General features: G+C 49.1%; 1 protein-coding gene across 4 annotated transcripts in view; it reads left to right on the top strand.

Moving 5' to 3' along the window:
• Positions 1-4,112: 4,112 nt before the first annotated feature.
• Positions 4,113-17,260, top strand: part of Fat2 (FAT atypical cadherin 2) — an 89,557-nt gene continuing 76,409 nt past the window's right edge. Inside the window, exon 1 of one of the 4 annotated variants that reach the window (XM_087574204.1) lies at positions 4,113-4,427. The gene's annotated coding sequence lies outside the window, so the exon portion shown is untranslated. 4 annotated transcript variants of the gene reach the window in all.

Raw genomic sequence — 17,260 nt, 5'->3', positions numbered from 1 at the left:
CTAAGAGTTCTCTGCATGGGTACCATTCTGTAGCCTGGATTGAAAAGCATTATCACGGGGCTGGAGAGATGGCTCAGTGGTTAAGAGCACTGACTGCTCTTCCAGAGGTCCTGAGATCAAATTTCAGCAGCCACATGGTGGCTCACAACCATCTGTAATGTGATCCGATGCCCTCTTCTGGTGTGTCTGAAGGTAACTATGGTGTACTTATATGTAATAAATAAATAAATCTTAAAAAAGCATTATCACACATTCATCCATCCTCAAGGAGCTCAAGACAAGCTGATCAAGAGTCAAAGTCAAAAGAGGCTCATGCAACACAAAGGACCACATGGGAGGGTCAGCAGAAGACCATGGGACAGAGAAAGACACAGTGGAGGCAGTGGAGACCAGTGGTTAGGAGGACAAGGGCTCAGACAGACCAAGGCTTGTTTAACAGTTTCATCTAGATCACTGGCCTTGGACAGGTAATGAAAACGTTTTGAGATTCAGCTAAGCTATTGTAGTGGCGTCCAGAGAAACAAGATAATCTTTGGAGAAAGAGGGATGCTATGGTTAGGAACTTAGGTTAGGAATGAGAAGGTTCAGTGATTCTGGGGCATACCGAGTCTCATTTCCTTAGTGCACAGGATCTTAAGCTAGAGATCCACCAGAATGGTCTGAGGGCAGCTGGGAGCTGCACCAGGCTAGGTATGGCAAGCCAAAGCGAAAGAACGGACGGACAAGTGTCTGGGGCAGCACAGTTCTACAGCCCACCCCTACCCTCACACCTCCTTCCCTGACCTACTCATGCCAGAGCCAGGGGGCCCCCAAGGAAGACAGTTGGCTGCCACTGTGCACATGAGTAGTCAAAGGGCTTGTGGGGGCATCCTGCAACCCCTTTTAATTAGTGTATAATCGTATCAGATTTGGAAACTGGGTGGCAAGCAGTCAAATCGATTACTGTCCAGTGTGACCACCTTCCAAAATGATCACAGGGACCCCATACTGGAAGCCCCTATGTCCTCTGTCCGTTAGATTTAGACATCCTGGGGAAGACACTTCATTTGACTCTCTTGTGACATTCTATATCAGTGACCTGTCCATGAAGACAAGACCTACCATAGCTGCAGCAGATGACTGGATGAATTCTCACCTAGAGCCTGGAAATAGTCAAAACTCCCATTGTTCCTCCGTTTTCATGTGTGTGTGTGTGTGTGTGTGTGTGTGTGTGTGTGTGTGTGTGTGTGTGTGTGTGTATAGGCTGAGGCTGATGTTGGGAACCATTCCTCATCAGCCTTCCACCTTATTATTGAAGCAGATCTCTCAAAACGTGTGTGTGTGTGTGTGTGTGTGTGTGTGTGTGTGTGTGTGTGTGTGTGTGTGTGTGTGTGTATAGGCTGAGGCTGATGTTGGGAACCATTCCTCATCAGCCTTCCACCTTATTATTGAAGCAGATCTCTCAATCACACCCAGAACTTGCCAACATGGTTAATCCCAAGAGCTAGCTTGCTCTGGGGATCCTGTCTCCACGTCTGGAGCCTGGAATTACTGGTGAGCCACCACACACACCTGATGTTTACGTCTGGTCCTTACATTTGCACAGCAAGTGTTTTGTTTACTGAGCCCTCTGCCCAGGCCCCAAACAATGGGGTTTCCTTATGGCATTTTCTCAGAGGGAGATCTTTGTACTTTGCTCCTAAGTACCCCACTGCCTTTACTTCTCCCCTCTCCCCACAAACAGTTTTCTCCTGCCTCTATATCAGACACACATGCATATGCATGTCTACATCTTGCTTGCACACAAGAGCAAGTGTGTAGTATTTGTTGGGGCTCCATTGCTCTCTTGTTGCCTTTCCCACTGGTCCTCCTCCTCTTCCCTCAAGTCTCACTTTTCTGTACCTGAGAGAAATCATGTGACAGTTGCTTTTCTGGATCTACTTTTCATTGTTTAATGCGGTTGACCTGATTAGTTTTTATTGTCAACCTGACACAGCCTAGAGTCACCTGGGAAGAGGGAATCTCAAATGAAGAATTGCCTACATCATATTGTCCTGTTGGCATGTCTGTGGGGCATTGTCTTGATTATTAATTGATGTAATAGGGCCCAGCCCACCGTGGGCAGCATCATCCCTAGGCAGGTTGGCCTGGGCTATAAAAGAAAGCTGAGCGTGGGTCTATGAGTAAGTTAAAAAGTAGCATTCCTCTGTGGTTTCTGCTTCAGTTCCTCCCCTGGCTTCTCTCAGGATGGATTGTGACCACAAGTGTAAGCTGAAGCAAACCCTTTCCTCCCCAGTCTTGTTTTTGGTGGGAGTGTTTCACCACAGCAAATGAAAGTAAACCAGAACAATGGCGATCTCCAGTTTCATTCATTTTCCAGAAAATGGCATGATGGCTGACTAAGGGATTGTAATATTCTAGCCCAGAATTCTAGCCATGGGATCAGACCTCAGCTCTTGTCACTCTGCATGGGAGCCAGATCTGCTTTGAATGTTCTCTTCACAGAGCGCCTGGAGCTGGAGCTCAGTGGTAGAGTACTTGCCGATCCCAACCCAGGCCCTAGGTTCAATCTCAATATTGCAAAAATCAAACAAGAGGCCAGCAAGATGGCTCAGTGTGTGAAGATGCCCGCCTTCCAACCTGACCACGAGTTTGATCCTGCGTCTTACATTGAAGAGGAAGAGAACAGACTCACACAAATTATTTTAATCTCCAATTTTGCACCACGGTGCATGAACACACACACACACAGAGTAAATACATAAATAAATATTATGTAAATATGTTTTTCAGAAACTGAGAGATAAACAGAGAGAGAGAGACAAAGAGAGACAGAGGGAGGGAAAGAGAGAGAGAGAGAGAGAGAGAGAGAGAGAGAGAGAGAGAGAGAGAGAGAGAGACCTGTGTAATGATTCAGACATTGAATCCTAACTCTCAAGACGCTGAGGCAGGAATATCAAGAGTTCAAGACCAACCCTGGCTGCATGAGACCTCGTCCCAAACACAAAACAAAATAAGAAAAGAACAATAACAAAGTGGATACTAAGCAGACTTAAGCCATTCCTTTGGGTCACACGAACTCATGGTGACAGTGGAAATGGGAGGTGTAAAGAGCTCTTCCTTATCAGCCAGGTTCCAGGTCACCGCTCAGCTGAACATCAGGTAAGACTGCTGTATCTGACGGGTTGCTGGGAAGTAACGAGTTCTCTGTGATCAGATGTGAACAAAACCAACAGACTCAGGTGTTTTCCAGGGATGCTGGAAAGGGGACATCAAGACTCTGGTTGGGGAAGAGGGGGTTGGGAGTGCTAAATTAAACATGGAAGGATGGTTTCCCTGTGTGAGGAGGGACTTCTTTTTGATCCTGACACTCTAGTTTTGAAGGCCAGTGCCACACTAAAACAGCACAAGGCTTCCCCAGTGAAAGGTGGCAGTGGCTGGGGGAAGGATGGGTAACTCCTGTGAGTCTCTTCTTTCTTTCTCCTCAAATCATTCAACTCTCTCTCTCTCTCTCTCTCTCTCTCTCTCTCTCTCTCTCTCTCTCTCACACACACACACACACACACACACACTTTACAGATAGGGATTTAGGGCTTCGTGCAGCCTCATAAAAATAAGAATTACCTTTTCTCAACCTCTGTCATTTTGTTTGTTTTGGGAAGGGTTGAGACAGGTCCTCATTCTGTTCCAAGCTCAGGCTAGCTTGAAACTCACAGCAATCCTCCTGTGGCAGCCCAACAAGTGCTGAGATTTCAGTCATGAACCACAATCCCTCACTACAACTTTTTATTTTTATTTAATCCTCAAAACCACCCAGGGAGGTAAGAACTATGAGAGGAGAAAAGGAAAAGGGGGAGGGAGGGAAACTGAGGTTCCAGCTCTACGACTGCCCAGGGCTACATAGCAGTTGGCAGTGCAGAGCTGGAAGTGTGTGTGTGTGTGGGGGGGGGGGATCTGGAAATGAGGAGTGGATAGAACACTGACCTGCAAGCTAATCCACCTTTCCCAGTCTAGAAGTCTGAGGTGACTTTGTATAACACTAACTGCCCAGGGACCCAGTTTCTTGAGCTGCGGAATCTGGAAGGGAGGTGACAAGGGGCCGTCATCTTCCCTGACTTCATCCTTACCCCATTGTGAGCTCTGGGCTGCAAACCAGTTGGCTTCCTTGCTTTCTCTCCCTGCAGTGAGCCAGAGAGCTGGCAGGAGGGGGATGATTCGCCTCACTTCTCCCACCTCCTCTCCCTCCTCCTCTCCCTTCTCCTTCCTGGGCCTGGACACACCTACTCCAACTTTCTCAGCAGCCTCTGGGCTGGGGCAGTGCTGAGAGCCTTCCTGTTGGCTCCTGCTCCTCCGTCCTTCCCTCTGGAGCCTTCAGCTAAGCCCTGGGGACAGGAGCCCCAGCCCAGCATCCACTCCTTCCAGGCACCCTCTCCACCTGAGGAGGACAGGTAAGACCTAGGAAGGGACTGAGAGGTTGGGGCTGGGATTGTAAAATGAATTTGTCTTTACGCCTGGTCTCTGAGCAAGCTGGCACAAGCTCCTGCAAGGTAGTGAAGGAACCAGGAGCTGGCAAGACAGACATAGAGGGGTGGACAGGGACTCCCAGTCTCAGTCTCCCTAGGTGCACTGGTGACAGTGATGTGGCCGGCCCACACCTGGGCACTAGTCAGCAGGACTTTGGAAGGATAAGATTCTGGACTTGAGGAGGAAGAGGAAGGTCACATTTGTACCAGGGGAAGGTTGGACTTTCGTCTTTCGCCTGGGTTCTAAGGATGAGGCTTCATGTTGTATGAAGGTTTCCTATATGTGGTTTTCGAAAGTGAGCTGAAGGAAGGGCTAGCCTCTTACGCGTCTGAGGGGCACAGAGGCCTGTGGCAGATAGGGCTACTTAGTAAGGCAGAAGGAAGACTTGGGAGTGCGTCAGACAGTAGGGCTACCCATGCCTCATCCTGCAGTCTTTTAAGGGTGCCCTCCCAGACCCTTGGCTTGCCTGGCTGTGTGACAGGGGCAAACGTTGTGACTAAATGCCGGGAAAGGTGGTGGTTTGACAGGCTCTGGAGGTAGAGCTGACTCAGAAGACAGCAGAGACCAATTCTGTTCTCGTGCCTTGAGGGAGGCAGGAGCTTAGTCCAGAGAGCCCAAGTGGAATTCTGAAAAAGTCACTGGGGCTCAGCACAGCCCTCCGTGGGAGAAAGACGGTGTGTTCGCCCCAGCATGGAGAACGGCAAGGCTGTGCTGAGGCTTGCCAGGAGCTCCTAAGGCTGCCTCTGCCCAAGACAGGATCCAGAGCCAGTCTGGGCTCAGGGAAGAGGAGCGAGGTGGAGAGAGACTCAAGACTTCTAGCGTTCTGGTCTTTAGTCTCACTTCCAAGTGTGGAGCTGAGGTAGAGTTGATTCACTTGACCTCTGCCTGTGAGGACAAGGATGCTCACCAGCGCTGGCTTGTGCGGAGCTCCTCCTGTGTGCTGGGGTCTGTGCTGAGCATGTGTGCATGGTCTTCTGAGTTTTCCTAGCAGAAGGTGTGGCAGTGTGAAAAGAGACCATGCATTGTGCTCCTGAGATTCTCATACTGTGTGGCCGGGGACAGGGTCATGAGTCTCTGGGTTGACATTTCTACAAACGGAGTCAAGGTATTGGAGGGCCATTTAAGATTCATTCATTTCAGTTAAAGATTGTTTTACAGTGTGTCTGTGTGTCTGTGTGTCTGTGTGTGTGTAAGTATGCTGGCATTTGCATGTCCACAGCATGCCTGTAGAGGTCAGAGGACAATGTTCAGGAGTCGATTCTCTCTTTCAACCCTGTGGATCCCAGGGATCAACTCAGGTCACCAGGCTTAGCAGCAAGCACCTTTATCTACTGATCTATCTCGCCCACCCTGTCGATTCGTTCTCAGTTGGTGCTAGGAGTGTAGCTGGGTGGGTAGAGTGTTTACCTAGCATGCACAAGGTCTTGGGTTCTAGCCCCAGCCCTGTATAAACTGGCCGTGGTGACACAGCCTCGTCACTCTAGCATCAAGGAGGCAGAAGCAGGAAGATCAGAAGCCTGCCCTCCTCTGTGGCTACCCAATGGACTCAAGGCCAGACTGGGCTGTGTGAGACCCTCCAACAAAGATAAGTAAAGATTTCTGTTTTGGTTGAAATAGCCCACCCCCCAGATGCCATCAGACAGACAGGACAGGCAGAGGAATCTGCTGTCTGTCTGAGTGTCGCATGTTCCTGGAGGAGGCAGGTGTGAGGTTTCCCAGGAGGATCTGCCTGGAGAACCTGCCAGAGTTCTCACAGGAAAAGACCAAATCCCCGGTGCTGGCTCATCCAATAGATGGAATAAAGCAATGAGCCTCCTCTCCCTGTGTCTCTGTTTCCTCGTCTGTGATATGAAGAAAGCTGGAGAACTGAAAGAGATGAAATTGTGTAGAATCCCTGGGATTCCACGATTCTCAGCATTCAGTCCTTAGGGACCCCGGGAGCCATATGCAAGATACCTGTGTGCTGCAGCCACTACCCAGCAGCTGGGCCTGATGTCTGAGGGCTGAACCTCCTGGCTCCTCCACATCTGCCCTTGGGAGTGAAGCTGCTCTGTCCCCCCTCCCTTCCTCCTCTGCCTTGGTGACTTAACTCCCCTCGACTCAGTGGGACAGAGAAGACTTCCATGGTAGGCTGAGATTTAGCAACTACCACTGGCCAGACAGAGCTCTATGGCAGAGGCCAGCAGAAGGTGCTGAGCTTCAGAGGGAAATCATGTGTGCTGGGGATGTGGGTGATGGGGACCTCCAGGTACCCCTTAGGTGGGCTTGCCCTCTGGAAGCTCTATGGTTCTTGGGTCACCAATACCAACAGATCTTGGAATTCTACTGCTCCAACCCACAGTGCTAATAATTCCATTTACAGGGGCAGTTTGAAGGCAGCTTTAGTGAGACAGGTGTAAGTCTAAACCCTGAGTGTTGTTAGTTGCATGACTGGGGCTCCAGACTTCCCTAAAACAATCTCAGTCTCTTTATTTGAAACGTAGGTGATGTCACCTTCATTTCTGTGCACACCTGGGTGTTTGTGGAGTGTGGAGATGCTTAGGGATGCACACACATGAGCAGGCCAGAGAACATCCTTGGATGTTGTCCATCTTGATTTTTGAGCCAGGGTCTTCCACTAAATTGACACTTGTGTCAATTAAGCTAGGCTGCCTGGCCAGTGAGCCCCAGTGCTGTGCCAGTTTCCACCCACTCAGCGCTTGGATCACAAGTGTGCGCTAAGCCCTGCTCTTTTGTTTGTTTTTAATATGGGTTCTGAGGACAGAAGTCATGTCCTCGTATTTGCAAGGCAAGCACTTTACTGGCTGAGCCACGTGCCTGGTCCAACATCCTTCTTTTCTCAGAGAGTTGGTATGAGGATTCAATAAAGTCACAGCATGGGGCCTACTGATGGCTCTCCTGTCCTCCACCAGGGTGCTGTCATCTCAAGGTACCTTGAATCATTCCCCTCCTACAACTGATCACAGCCAGGCCTGCATTGTTTGAGGTTATCTGTCTTGCTAGAATAAATGTCAGTTATGGGACTGTGTTGCTCTCTGTAGAGCCTGGTGTGCCCTGTATCTGACGTGTGAACAGTTAACTCAGGCGAGCGGGCGAGCAGAGACTGGGGCCTCTATTCCGGTTGCAGGTGAGAGACGCTGTGAGCCAACACAGCGCAGACAGCTTCAGGATTCTGAGACCGCGAGTGAGACAGAATCAACATGGGAGGCTGATGACAACACCAGGGTCACACGGCTAGTGGGGAAGGCCTGACCTGGACTCACATCTCTTGCTTTCCTCTGCCTCACTCTGTCTCGGCCAGTCAGGGGATGTTTCTAGTCAGGCCATTCTCAGGGAAGGGCGAATTGACCTCAAATACCCTAGGGTGTGCTGGATGGGCGGTGAAGCCGGTCCCTAGGTTAGAAGCTGCTCTTCTAGGGACAGAAACTTATCAGTAGGACCCCTTCTCTCTCTCTCTCTCTCTCTCTCTCTCTCTCTCTCTCTCTCTCTCTCTCTCTCATACACACACACACACACACACACACACACACACACACACACACACACACCCCTACAGTCCTTCCCTGTTCTGTAGCTCTTTCCACTCAACCAGAAGATACATGTCCAATCTGAAGGGTCCTCAAGGGTCCAGAATTGCCTGTTGAAAAATTAATTACTGGTCCTGTTTTATAAGCAACACCATAGATTTTCAACATTTACTTAAACTTGGGTCGGTTTTTATCTAACAGCAAGCAATATGTAGTTGTGGGGTGTGAGTGAAGAGAGGATGCAGGCTAACCCTAAGTGGTTCATGTCTCCAGGCTAGACCATCGTACACATCATGGTCATCCTCATTGTCTTCTCCTGGATCTTTCTGTCACCTTGGTTTTCCCTGCGGGGACAGACTCAGAAAGATCAACTCCATCACCCAGCTTCTGCTGGCTAAGACTCACTTCATAAAGTTGGGGAGGCCAGCCGGGGCTACACGAGACCCTGACTCAAATAAAGCAAAAATAATAGTAGCTGGAAGAGACAGGTGCTAGGCAGACAGCATAACACCTCAAGCTGGGCAATAAAACAGGAAAACTCAGGCTGACACAGAGACCAGAGAGACCATTGTACCTACACTGTGCAATGTAGCCCCAGATTCCACATAGTTGACAAGGAAAGGCAGAGACTACACCCCACAGACAGAGAATAGCATATGCGGGGACACGGCCTTCAAGTACAGGACCCTTTGTGCTTGTGGGGAGGACTGGGCAGCTGTTCTAGGAAGTAGAGTGAGCTGGACAATGAAGGGAGTGCAGATCGGTTCGTTTGCTTGCTTTCTCTATAGCTCAGGCCTTCCCAGAACTCACAGCAACCACCCACCCCCACCCCGCCTCAGTCTTCCAAGTGCTGGGGTTATAAAAATGTGCCATCAAATTTGCTTTTGTTGCTGTTTTTTGTTTTTTGTTTTTTGTTTTTTTGAGACAAGGTTTCTCTATGTAGCCCTAGCTGTCCTAGACTCACTTTGTAGACCAGGGTGGCCTTGAACTCGGCATGTACCACCACACTCGGCTAAAGTTTTTTTTAAAGACACTTTTAAAAAATTGTTTTGGAGACAGAGTCTCTCACCACGGAGCCCAGGCAGGCCTCCAACTTCGGCTTCCCAAGTGCTAGTGTGACAGGTATGGCCCACCATGCCTGGAACGTAGCCATTTTAAAATATAGACAGTGGGGGATCATTCACGCACACAGACGTAAGCGGTGTTAAGGCTCTTCCTCACCCTTCGCCTTTACTAACCATGCTTCCTCCAAGCCTCTCCCAAGCTTCTGGCCCAGGTATTTTTTGAAGCACGTCCATCTGGCTCAGTCCATCTGGACCTCCCTATAGATCTTTGCCTTATACACTTATTTATGTATTTGTTTATTGTGTGTGTGTGGTCGAGGGAGTACCCTGGTGCACTTGGTAATAAAAGGATAACTTTCAGGAGTCAGTTCTCTCCCTCTAGGGATTGAACCTCTGTTGTCAGGCTTGGCGGTAAGTGCCTTGACCCACGGAGCCATCTTTCTGGCTCCCATCCCCACAGGTCTAAAAGCAGAAAGACATCATACCACAGGGCTGTGTGTGACGGGGTTCTCCATAAGTGCTGAGAGACGATGAAGAAGCTCAGGTCCCAGTGTCTTGCTAGGCACATCTGTCTGAGAATGATGAAGAAGAATAAAGGTCAAGGTATCTTGTCCTGCATAGGCTAGTCCAGGGTCTTATATGCCGCCATTACCCACAGACTAACTCAAAACCTGTCTCTAAACCTTTTGCCATCTGCAGTCCAGAAGAACTCAGTTTGAGCATTTTGTGACTTCGAGCTTGCAGAAGATGGCGGCTCCTTGCCTCTTTCAGTTTTGTTCCCAGTCCTGAGGTTACAGTGGCCTGCACCAGTGTAGCCAGAGCACAGCAGCTCTCTTCACGGGAAGGTTGGGTGGAAGCTGCCTCAGCAGCAGATCCACGGCCAAGCTGAGCAGGATAGCACACGTTGGTGTGGGATAACGTCAGCCTGTGTGAGTGTGTTGGCTTGCATGTACTCACGTGCCTGAAATCAGGGCTCCTTTCTATCCCATCCCCCTGGGTCCTTTCAAGACATTTGGGACACAAGGTCCTGAACTATACTGCTCTGGGCGCCTGGGAGATCAGTTGGGGAAGCAGAGGGGTGGTGTCAGGACAGTCTCTATGAGTGTGAGCTCTGCAGCCACTCCTGGCTTGATTGTCACTGTCCATCTGTCTAGTCCAGGACACTCACTTTCACCTCAACAGAGGGTCACACACTGTCATTACGCTCACCTGTTACAGCTAACAGAGTTAACGGCTCATGGTAATTGAACACTGTGTGCCAGTAGCTACGGGCGAAGAGGAGAGCCTGAAAGGTTGGGAACCGATTCAGCTCCCAGGATCTCAGACCATCGGATTCAGACCAGTAGCCTGGCCCTGTGGGACTCTTATATCAAGCCCTGACACAGAGCCTGGTCACAACAACTTTTAAAGTTCTCTTCGTAAACTTTCAAAAGGAGAGCACCTGGTGCTCTTGCTTTAGCTGCTGAGTTTTTATAAAGTATAAAAAACCAGAGCCCAAAGCAGATGTCACGGGCCCCAGGAGCTCTCCTGAGATCCCTTGCCATGCTAGCTACCTCTTTGTAATGCGTAAAATCCAGCTGTCCATCTCAGGATGGCAACACCTCCCTTCTCTGGCTGTGCACTCCAATCACAGTGCGAATGATTCGGGAGGCCCAGTGAGTTTATTGAAATTGCTAATTTAAACAACCTTTCAGTTGCTTTGCTGTGGCCTTCCTGTTCTGTGGCCCCCAGAGCAGTTGAGTTTTTCAGATGTTTAGAAAAGCATCCAATTCTACGTGTAGAGAAGTAAAATACGGCAGGGGCTGAGAAAGTAGGTTTCCATGGGCTTTGAGGCTCTGGGCATGGGACTGTGGAGCTTTGGTTTCCACAGCCCTGCCTTGCCTGGCACAGTTTTCATACAGCTTGGTTTGGAGTACCGCCTCCTTCCTGGTTCCTGGGGGTAGGAAGAGACCCACTTGGTCCACGGCCAGTTAGACGCTGCCATCACTTACACGGCTTCTTCCCTATCGGTGTTGACTCACCTCTGAACGTTTGCTAGGGCTTAAAAACCTTTCTAATGAAATACGATATCTATACAGAAAAGAACATGACTCATGAACACTCAGTTTAGTGAAAACTAACCAACTCCAAGATAAACAGAAATACCTTCCATCCAGAAACCCCACTTTGTGTGCCTTTCAGGTACCAATTGCTCCCACACCTTTGGGGGTAATTTTACCCTAATCTAACTCATAGCTTCAGTTCACCTATTTTGACTTTTATATACTAGTTGTAGCACAATGTGTGTGTGTGTGTGTGTGTATGTGTGTGTGTGTGTGCAACACACCCACAGCTCCACATCATGAACAAGACCCATCTGCATGGTTCCTAGAACAACAGTTCCTCTTCTTTGCTGCATAGTACTCCATTACAGCCACACCCCAGTAGACTTAAGCATTCGGCTCTGGTTCTTTGGGCTGTTTGATGGAGATGGTGATGAGCTCTGCTGGTCCCATGAGGAATCTTAGGTGAAGGTTTTTGTTCATGTCTCTGTTGGGCCATGAGCTGTGCAGAGGTCATCACTTTCAGGTTCAGTTCTATTTATTGCAAGAGGAGCATGGTTCAGGGGCTGGGACTCTCTGAAGGTGGACAGACCCCGTCTCTGGGAGGTAAACACTTGTCCCTGGGGCTTGAACACTGATGTAACAGGTACAGGCTTAAAATTCAGATGAACTTCAGATGTGTAAGGTTGGTTGCTTTCCCTCCTGGCCACTCTTCTGAGCGGTCCACTTGGCAGTCTGCCAAGGTCCTATGCTCCCCCAAGAGCATCCAGAAGGTCACTAGGGAACAAGATCTGTCTCTACTTGAGCAACCTCAGTGCATGCCCCTACCCAATCATGCTCCTCAAAGGCTGTGGTCTCCAACACACCAAATCTCTTATCTAGCCTCAAAGATCAAAGTCTTTCTGTCAAATCCCTTCCTCGTATTGTCCAACCCTACCAATGCCCTGTGGAGCATCTGTTCACTCATACGAGGTATGGCCCAATGGAAGACCCTAAAGAAAGAGCTGTGTGCCTTTTTCAGTAGATCCTCAACTCCAGGCACACCAAAATCATCCAGGAAACTCGTTAGACTCCTATTCCTGAGCCCCACCCCTGAGGATATTGAGTCAATAGATCTGGGGTGGGGCTGGGATATTTATGTTTTAACCCCTGGTTGCTACAGCAGCCTGCTTTGCAGAGCACAGACTGCTCCACAGATCCGTTGACTCCTATGTCTGCGGATAAGCAGAAAGTATATACATTTAGGGTGGATAAGGGGAATTAGGATGCATCGGGTCCTGAGATGGAGAGGTGTGGTCAGTGTCCAGCACCTTTGGGTCAACAGACGATGCTCCAAAGTCACCCCTCACTCATTAGGGGCCGCTGGCCCTGAGTGCACTCTTTCCTCGTTGCTAGAAAACTGCTCTCTACCTGCTGTGACCTGCCAGCCTGCCTGGTTCTGTCCTAAGCTGCCCTGCTCAGGGGAGGGAGAGGACAGATGGACAGAAGGCTGGGTAGGGCCAGGTTGGAGAGAAGGAAACTCAAAGAAGGATTGGACATGGAGCCTTGGCTGAGAATCTGCTGGTATGAGCAGTCCCATAGTATTAGAATCCCTGCTGTGGGGGAGGGACCACAGAACCCCTCCCTTCCTGGTGGCTCTTTCCAACCCATGGGCATGAACAGACAGGCCGGGCGACTGTTAGACACATAGGCAGTGTGAGTTTTACTCCAGCTTGGCTGTGGGGATCAGAAAGGTGGGTCATTTATGTGAGTCCCATGACCGTCTTGTGCGTGTGTCTGCGCGCGCGCGTGTGTGGTGTGTGTGTGTGTGTGTGTGTGTGTGTGTGTGTGTGTGTGTGTGCACTTGCAAGCGTGCACGCGCGTTAACCTCAGGGGATGAAGGGTACTACGTGCTCACCACAGTTCTAGCTTACAGTAAATGTTTAGTTAATGTCACCTTCCTCTGAGAACCGCATATCTCCACCCTCCACTGGACCCCAGTGTATCACTAATGTTGGCTTAAGGGAGGGTTGGCTCAGAGACGTAGGAGAATAGATAGTCCATCCTATTTCGGATGGTTGCTGGGCTCCAAAGAATGAGGGACTCTGCCCTGTGATCACTCAATCCCTCTGACGACAACCATGCCATTGGGGTTGTAACAATGACCTCATAAAGGTTCCAGGCATGGCTTTGTGCTATCCACATTCTATCCTGCTTTGGTCTCCTAACAGCCTGATGCTTATTTCTTGGTTGATGTATTAAAAGACCCAGGCTCAGTCAGGTCCCATCATTGGCTGACAGTCACCAATAAGTCATGGGCCAAGGCAGGACTCGTCTGTACATGACCACCATAGTGTGCTTCCTTGCCCTACCTGGCACATCTTCTTGTGCCAAAGTTGGAGGTAGAACCTAGCAGGGAGTGGCCATACCACTAAGGAGTTTGTGGGCAAGGAGCAAGGGTAAGACAGCATCCACTCCCTGTGTCTGGGTGGTGGTGGGAAAGTCAAGCAGGAAGCTCTAGATACAGAGGGCATTGGGCTGTGTAAGCTCATTTATAGATGGAAATGGACCAGAGAGAGCATCCTGCACATCTCTGGAGAACACACAGGGGAGGAGACTATAACTAGAAACCATCTGGGGTTGGGGATTTAGCTCAGTGGTAGAGTGCTTGCCTAGCAAGCGCAAGGCCCTGGGTTAACGGTCCCCGGCTCCAAAAAAAAGAAAAAAAAAAGAAAAAAAAAAAAAGAAGAAACCATCTAAGTGGCTAGAATAGATTTCTGTTTCCTCCCTTTCTCCTCTTCTCCCCTCCCATTCTCTTTCCCTCCCTCCCTCCTTCTCCCCCTCCCTTTTCCCTTGATCTTCCTTTCCTTCTCTTCCTCTTTCCTCTCCCCTTCTTCTCTCCCTCCCCTCCCTCTCTTTCCCACCCCACCCCTCTCCCTCCCTCCTTCCCTCTCTTCCATCCCACTTTTCTCCCTCTTTTCCTGTCCTCTTCCTCCCTCTCTCCCTTTCCTTTTTTTCCTTGAAGATAGAATTCAGGGTCGTGCACCTACTTTGCAGGGAGCTGAGCCCCCAGCCCGTGTATAGCACCTCCTCTGCTCGTGCCCTTTCTTTTCTGTCCCTTCTGAAGTCCAGGATGAGTTCATATCTCTCAGGTTGCTTCTTCACATTTGAAACAAATCACTGCAAAGAGAGGAGTGTTACAGGGTCTGCAGGTGTGTGTGTGTGTGTGTGCGCGCACATGCATGTGCAAGTGAGAGTACATATGTGTGTGTCTCTGGGATTGCTCCCAAAAAGAGCTCCTGGGCACACTGGTGACCAGTGATGTGTGGAGAATTCCTACATTCCACAGATTTTTGAGCATGTACTGTGGTAGTACTGACTTCAACTTGTCAGCTACTTCAGCATCTCACCTGGCCTCTTGCCAAATGCTTTTCACACTAAGTCCTTCAGGCCCCTTGTCCATGGGGACACCAAGACTTGGGGTGGCAAAGCCTGGAAATCACAGATGCTGAAGGAGGCAAAGAGGGCCACTCTTTCCAATATCGTTAGCATAGTCTTCACAGCAGTTTACAAGAGCAAAAGACAGTAGCCAGACAGTGATCACTAAGTCATTCGTGGGCGCCATGTTCACACTGGCGCCGAGCTGCAGAAGTTACCTGAGGGCTTAGCTTGTTTCTTGTGAGTGTGTGTTGAGAGTTTGTGTGTGTGTGTGTGTGTGTGTGTGTGTGTGTGTGTGTGTGTGTGTACACATGCACATCTCTGTGTGAGCACACAGAGGCCAGAAATAGATGCTGTCTCTCTCCACCTTATATCCTGAGTCAAAGTCTCTCACTTGAACCCAGAGCCTGCTAATCCAGGGAGGTTACGAGCCACAGCCCCAAGGATCCCACAGCAGCTTCCCGAGCACTCAGTTACAGGTGGGCTGTCACACCCGCCTGTCATTTGTGTGAGTCAGGACCTCACATTCACAAGGCAAGCATTTAGCAGGCTGAACCATCTCCCCAGTCCCCGTCCTGAACACACACACACACACACACACACACACACACACACACACACACACACACACACACTGTTTTCTACTAAAAATATAATTCTGTGGCTGTGGGAATCAAACACAGGGCTTTGTGGATGCCAGGCAAGCACTCTGGCATGGAGATCATGTCTTTTTTTTTTTTTTTTTTTTTTGGTTCTTTTTTTTCGGAGCTGGGGACCGAACTCCGGGCCTTGCGCTTCCTAGGTAAGCGCTCTACCACTGAGCTAAATCCCCAGCCCCGGAGATCATGTCTTTAGTCATATTATTTTTTTTAAATCAATAAAACTAAATGAAGTTATTTAACACGTGGCATGTTTTTGCAGTAAGAACATGTAAAATCTATTCCTGGTAATTTCCAAGTATATGATTTGCGTGTGAGTTGGGGAGGCAGCACAGGGGAGTGCACACTCAGCAAACACCTCGCCACCGAGCCACATACACTTCAGCTCACTTCTTACTTTTTATTTTGAGACAGAGTCTGATTAAATGACCCAGGCTGGCCTTGAACTCTCTCTGTACTCCAGGCAGGCCTGGAACTGTGATCTTCCTGCCTCGGTCTCCTTAGTAGCTGGGACTACAGGTGTGCATCACCAGGACCAGCTATAGTTCCTTATTAGTTCAGTCGCCTACTGCACAGTGGATCTCCTGAACTCACTCCTAACTGAAATGCAGTGTCTTTCGACCAGCACTTCCTGCCTCCTGCACTCGGAGCTTCTGGTAACCGTCATTCTGCTCTCAGAGTCTGTTAGATCAACCTTAGAGTTTCCCTGTGTGTGAAACGTACGGCATTGGCTTTCCGTGACTGCTCTACACTCCAGCTTCATTTTGCCTTGTTAGGAATGATGAGGTCGCCTTCTTTCTTCAAAATCTTATTTTTTTTAATTTGATTTTCTTTTGAGAATTTCATACAAGCAATGTTTTCATGTCATTTCTACTCTCCCTCTCCTTCTCTGTTTCTGTATTTCCCCCCTATTCTCTCTCAGATTCATAACCTTTTTTCTTTTCTTTTCTTTTCTTTTTTATTAACTTGAGTATTTCTTATATACATTTCGAGTGTTATTCCCTTTCCCAGTTTCCGGGCAAACATCCCCCTTCCCCCTCCCCTTCCTTATGGGTGTTCCCCTCCCCACCCTCCCCCCATTGCCGCCCTCCCCCCAACAGTCTATTTCACTCATAACCTTTTTTCTAATCACACACACACACACACACACACACACACACACACACACACACACTAGAATCCATTTAGTGCTGCTCAGACGTACGTGCCTTTAAGGCTGACCATGGCAGTGGGATAACCTGTCAGAAAAGATGACCTGGAGAAAACGAACTCTTCTTCTCTCATCAACCATTGGTTGCCTGTAGCTCTTTGTCTAGGATCGGGGCCTTGTGAAATTTCCCTCACCCATGTTGGCGTGTCAACCGGTGTTGTCTGTTGGTGTGCAGGTCACATCTGCTGTGAGACACTATTCTGGGCATCACAGGAAGGCTGCACCCATGAAATCTCAACAGTACATTTGCATAAAATTTTCTTCTTATCTTATCTATTCTTTAATTTAGTTCCATTTTTATTTTTTTATTTTGTGTATCCACGCATGCCCTCGGAAGCATGTAGCAGTCAGTTCTCTCCACTACGTAGATCCTGGGGATAGAACACAGACCATCAGGCTTGGCGACAAACACATTTCCTGCTGAGCCATCTTACCAGCCCCTACGTCCGTCTCTTTTAAAGTCTGAGTAGTATTCCACTGTGTATACAGACTATTGTCTTTATCCATTCATTAGATGGTGGACACCTGGGCTGTTTCCACTGGGTAGCACGAAGGTGCTTCGGCGAACGTGGGTGGGCAGACTGATTCCATTTCCTTTGGATGCTCGCCCAGAGGTGGGTTTGCTGAGCCATACGGTAGGTAGTTCTATTTGTAGTTCTTTGAGGAACCTCCCTGCTGTTTTCCATCTCGGCTGTTTACATCACCAACAACATGCATGCACTAGGCTTCTCCTTCCACACCCTCACCAGCACTTGTTGTCTTTAGTCTTTTTTGATGACAGCCATCCTAACAGACGAAGAAAGACAGGCCTAGTGATTAAGTTATCCAAGGCCACCCA

This window comes from Rattus norvegicus, chromosome 10, assembly GCF_021556685.1.
Source record: "Rattus norvegicus strain SHRSP/BbbUtx chromosome 10, alternate assembly SHRSP_T2T, whole genome shotgun sequence".
NCBI classification, from domain to species: domain Eukaryota; kingdom Metazoa; phylum Chordata; class Mammalia; order Rodentia; family Muridae; genus Rattus; species Rattus norvegicus.
This window is presented reverse-complemented; position numbering and strand designations above follow the sequence as displayed.